Here is a 5,915-nt window from a genome sequence, read left to right as displayed (position 1 = left end):
ACCCGCTCCTGCTCCCGGACCGCGGCGCGCAGGTGCTCGGCGTTGGCGCGCGCGAGGAGGCGCGCCCCGGTCCACGTGCCCGTGCTGGAGCTCGTGTGCTGCCCCGCGAACAGCGCCGACACCAGCATCCCGACGACCTCCGTGTCGGTCGTGGCGCGGCCGTCCTTGTACCTGGAATCGATCAGGCACTGCAGCATGTCGTCCACGGGGCGGCCTGCTTCTCTGCGCGACCTGACCATGCCGGAGAATATCTCGCCGAGCCTAGCGCGCGCCCTGTCGCGTCTGCGGTGCGCCGGGATGGGCAGGTGCGGGAAGAGGATGGTGACGAGGCGCATGCCGTCGTTGAGCTCGCGGAGGTGCGTCGCGGCCTCCCGGAGCATCTTGGAGCGGACCTCCACCCCGAACAGGCACCGGCTGGCGACGAGCGTGACCAGGTGCTCCAGCTCCTGCTTCAGGTCCACCGTGCCCGACTCTCCCCATCTCGTAAAGTACTCCTGCATGCATGCATGCATGTGTAACATATACAGTAAAAAACACGTACGTATACGGTATAGCCGTATAGGTCAGCAGTCGATTTATCTTAGTTACCTCGACTTCTCGCACCATGAGGCCCGCGTAGGTCCTGAGCTTGGCAGGCTTCATGGCGTCGCCGAAGAAGCGGATCTGCTCGCGCCGGGTGGCGAGATCCACGTCGAAGGCGACGCCGGGGCCGAAGGTCGGGACGGTGAACCGGGAGACCTCGTCCTGGCTCACCTCCGCCTCCAGCCCCTGGAAGAAATGGCTGGACACGTCCGGACCGACCAGGAAGGTCACCTCGCGGTGCAGCAGCCTCACCGTGAACACGCTGCCCAGCTCCGCGTGGGCGTCGCGGATCACTTGCAGCGGGCCCTTGACAACGAGTGCGAGGTGATCGTTCAGCTCGTCGTCGTCGTCGTGCCATCATGGCCGATATGATGATGATCGTCGTCACGGCAATTGGAACCACAGATGCTACCCTATTGACGGTTGCTAACTCCATATCTGTATGTGAAAGAACATGAATGAATGGTAAAACGAGTTAGTACATGAACTTACATCGATCGTCTACAGTATTTCTAATCAAGTGTGGTTTTGGATCGGAGCACATGATCACATATGGGTTTGCAGCCATGCATGCATGCATGCACAAAATCAATATATACATGTTTAGTTCTGACACTACAAGAATGAATGAATGATATCCATGTTTAGGTATAGCTGTTTTCGACTAATGCACGGGCATGCGTGTGTGCGCACCAGTGATATGCAAAGTGAAGCGCAGGTGCATCAAAGATCTACTGTTAGTGTTTACCTCTGAGCTACACGGCGATCCAATGATGCACCGGTGAGATGATGAAACTAGCCAGGGAGCGCCGGCGTGGGTATCAATATATAGATGGAGAGAGAGGGAGGAAGTTTATAACAAGCCCTCCCTGGATACTTTTCAACGCTTGAAAATCATATAGATAGAGAGAGAGGGCCCGCTCATTGATCATTTTATAGATAGATATAGAGAGTAGTTTTCAAGCATTGATTATGTTCATAATAACCGGCCGATTAGTTGTCTACATGGTTACAAATGCTACTCTCCAGGCGTTACAGTTTTCAAGTGTTGATTATGTTCATTGCTATAGGGAAGCAAATCTAATTAGCTGATAGTCTAGCAAAACATTGTTTTAGAGTTAGCTTATCTGAGTTTAGGGACTCTAATACCCCCGACTTTATTTTGCCTCATATTGTAAATGATATGGCCATTGTTTGAGGAATAAAGTTTTGATGATTAAAGAAAAACTTTTCGGCGATCACTTTACCAACTGTTAATTGGGGATCCCAATTCATCGTTTGAAACTCAGAAGTACAGAGTGGAAACACGTGGAAGGTTTTTGTCGCCGAGATAAAACAACAACACCTCTTCGCGTAAGCGACATGGTCTATTACTCACCTGGCTTCTAACTTCTCCGTTGTAGCATCACATATATGTTTGAAATTGGTTAGAAGGTATTGATATGAAAATTGGTATACTCGTCGTGGTGGAGGCGACACCGTGTTTATTGGTCGCTTTTGCTATGTCAAAAGGATACGTTTTTTCAACCAACCTGTGGTTGGATGAGTAGGATGACAGTGATATTCCAACCCACCAAAGTCGAAATTATATACTTGACATTGGTGAGCGTTCAGTGAGAGAAGACGTTCCCATTGACTATGAAGACGTCTGATATTCCGACTCTGTTTCTCATGGGATCTCATAAGGGTAAGGTGTGTTTTCATTCATAGAGGTGAGTGTATGTATGTATGTATGAGCGTCTGTGGCTATGCCCTAGTTTATTAGCCCCTCTCGTATTTTCGATCATATTTTGACCATAATTTTAAGTAATAATAAAATATAAGTCATATATATAAAGAATAACATAACTAAATATGAATCTAATAATATAATATTTTTATGACATGCATTAACATTTTACTAGTCAAATACGTATATGTCAAACTTTGACCCAAAGCACAATCAGGACTAATAAGCAAACCCAGACGAAAGTAGCATTATGTAAAGGTCAGGTGTGAACACTCCGTAATTGTAGTCTTGTTGCCACATTTTAAGCCATAAGAACTCAGAGATAAACCACGTACCACGTGATTAATTAGCTACCACTCCACCACCTACCAGATGGAGCTAGCAATAAAATCTTATCAAACCAGGACAGTTGTGCATGAAAATGAAAGCGTACATAATGCATGGTCCAGAATCACAAAATCTGTGTCAAAAGCTTAATTTGTAATAAACCTGTCGAAGAAATTAAAGGGGACGGCTATTTCACAGTCGCGTGATAAAAACTCTCAGTTTACAACTTCAATGTTTTTGATATAGCTCATCGTTCATGCGAATGCTCTCAGTTTACAACTTCGTAGTACAATTGCGCTCAAAAGAGCAAATTTTCTGAGAATCTCAAAACCCAAATATGTAAAGAACTTCAACTATATTTTGCGTAAAAAAATCCAAATCTATTGTGAAGGTTCATAAAAAGTACAAAGTTTGGCAAACATAATAAAAATTACTACATCAAGGGCCATGCACCAATGAATGACCACTACCGCCAACAGAATGAGCTGTTGACGTGCCACTATCGCCGCTCCCCTACAAGAGCCGGCTTGACCTTGTCGATGACAGCCGTGAAGTTTTCGTGCACATGCCTTTAAGGATCAGCGTCCCGGAGCTACAGCCATCACCATTAGAACCCTAAATCTTCATGAAGCGCCTGATACCAAATCTCATCGCCGAGTGCGCACGGCGAGAAACCCTAACATTGCCACCCAGAAGACTAGCTCAAAGATGACACACCATGATCCGTCCAAACAACATTCCGCGTTAACAAAATCCATACATAAATTATTAGTCAGAGCTGAGGCACTGGGACACCCCTCCCCGCCACCACCCTCCTTAATATTAGGTGTGCATTAGTTCAATCACACTCTAGATTATGTGCCAAAAGCTCATCAACTCATCCTATTATTTCCATCATGTTTACTTTGAATGGACCCTTAGTTAGCTCTATTGCAGCCTCTGTTGGAAAAGGTCGTGTCTAGAAGGTGCTTAGGCGCTAGGCAAAGGTCAAACGCCCCACCTAGGGCATAACTAGAATTTTAGGAAGGGAAAATAATATTATTGTTTTATCGAAGTGAGATATCATGTCGTATTGCACTTGTATGACAAGCAAGAGATATTTCAGTGACAGTAGTCAGTAATTCACTCATATATACGCTCTAAATTAACATCGTTACACATATAACATGCACCCGAGGCATTTAAAAACCGCCTAGGCACTAGGCGAAGGCCAACTACGTCACTTAGAGCAAGTACAATACGATGATGTAGGCTGGCTATAAGACATTAAATATTATATTTTTGCTTAGTTGAAAGAGAGAGAAGATGAGAGAGAAGAGAAGCAGGCTACTAGTTAACAGCCGGCTACAGCACGTGCTCTTAGGCACTTTGTGAGAGAGTGAGGTGGGCCATGTATCAACAAAATAGTACATATTTATATCCAGCTATTGTACTTGTTGACTATAAGCTTGGCTATATATGACGTGGCAATATCATATAGTCAGCAGCTGGCTATATTATTAACCATGCTCTTATGGCTATTACTTTTTGAACTTGCAGCTTGTTCGAATTCCCAAATCGCTACAAGGCAAGTGCTGACCACTGGCCACTATAAGTAAGCTCGATTAAATATACTTGACGAAAAAAATAAAATAAATAAGACACTTCTATTTTTTTATCATAACTACAATATGCATTCAACAACCCATAGTCTTCTTCTCGTTTTAATTTTCTTCTCCTCCAGCAGTGTTACCCTCATCCACCACCGTCGGCCTGAACGGTCGCCCCCGCCCCGCCACACATGCCTACCCGAGCATCCCGCTCCGCCGAGCTGCTGACACCTTGGCAGCTTGGCATAAACCCCTACTCCCCTCCTCTTCTCCGACTTCGGCAACCCACGTCGTTAACATTCTGCCTCTCCTCCATGGTACCCCATCTTTTTTCTTCATTAGTAATTTTCTGCACTAAATGTGCTCAAGTTTGGAGGTCAATGGGCGGGCCCGGCTGGACAAAAAATTGTCGGCGAGAAAATATACCAGCGAGCCACCGCTCCCGTGGTTTTGCATCCTAGTTGGTCCACCTTTCAATTCTTCATTAGTGACGAGGGAGAGAGAGAGGGGCACCTGCGGAATGGTTCGTGTGAGCTTTCCTTTTAAAGAAAAATCAAAAATTCCCTTTTCAAGCTACTAATGGGTCTTAAATACTGATGGGTCATACGTGTGCTACATTTTTTGTGTGGCCGGGTGGAGGACAACAACTAACTAATTAGTATGATCTAGGTGGAAAACAACAACTACTAACTAATTAGTATGATGGAGAAAAACCATCCCACGGAAATCGAAAGGAGCCATGATCGAGAAAGAATACACCCATCAACGTGTCGCTTTCTCCACCAGCGCGACTCACACGGCCACCACAATCCCTACCAACGACGCTCCCCACTCTGCCTATCCACCCCTCGTTATTCGATTGTCGTGGTTGGGCAAAGCTCGCGCGGCAGCAATGATGGTGGGGTTCTTTGGTTTTCCTACCTCTGTCGTGGTTGCTGGTGTTGTTCCACGACCCCGGTGGTCACGGCATGTGCAATGCTGGGTCCGCCGTAGCACTATGTGTAGGATCGATTAAGGGCCAGTTCTTTTTGGCTCGTGATTCTCCAATATCCAATTCACTAGTAGAAAAGGCGGCAACGGTCCAGGCCGGGTCAGCTCATTAGTCCCGGTTCAGTCTAGAACCAGGACCCATGGGGCATTGGACCCGGTTCGTGAGCCCAGGGGGTCGGCCGGGCCACGTGGGCCATTGGTCCCGGTTCGTTTGGACCTTTTGATCCCGGTTGGTGGGACGAACCGGGACCAATGGGCCTGGCTCCTGGCCCACCACCATTGATCCCGGTTCGTGGCATGAACCGGGACCAAAGACTCCCCTTTAGTCCCCGCTCATGTCACCAACCGAGACTAAAGGGTTTGCCCAGAGTTTAGTCCCACCTCGCCAACCGAATGGGCGCCCACACCTGTTTATAAGCCCGTCCCTCTCTGCGTTGTTGAGCTCCTCTCAAAGTGAAAATAGATGCACCTATAGAGGAAAATTGGACCTAAATTCATAAATAGAAATGAATTATGGATTTATGTTTAATTTTCTCTATAAGTGCATCTATGTTCACTAACAGAGAAGTTTTTATTTTTTGTGACCTAAAATAAAAAAGAAATCACTAAAAAACTATAAGTATTTAGTTCTAAGTAGAAATGAAAAAATAAATAGCAAAAAGGAAAAAAATGCCTATAATATTTGTTATGACTAACTA

At 46.2% G+C, this 5,915-nt stretch overlaps 1 pseudogene; it reads right to left on the bottom strand.

Annotated features, from left to right (window-relative positions):
- Window positions 1-6: 6 nt before the first annotated feature.
- On the bottom strand, window positions 7-1,018 carry LOC125528632 (annotated as a pseudogene).
- Window positions 1,019-5,915: the final 4,897 nt, after the last annotated feature.

The sequence above is a fragment of the Triticum urartu genome, unplaced genomic scaffold, assembly GCF_003073215.2.
Source record: "Triticum urartu cultivar G1812 unplaced genomic scaffold, Tu2.1 TuUngrouped_contig_5003, whole genome shotgun sequence".
NCBI lineage: Eukaryota > Viridiplantae > Streptophyta > Magnoliopsida > Poales > Poaceae > Triticum > Triticum urartu.
Note: the sequence above shows the minus strand (reverse complement) of the source record. Positions and strands in the feature narration are given on the sequence as shown.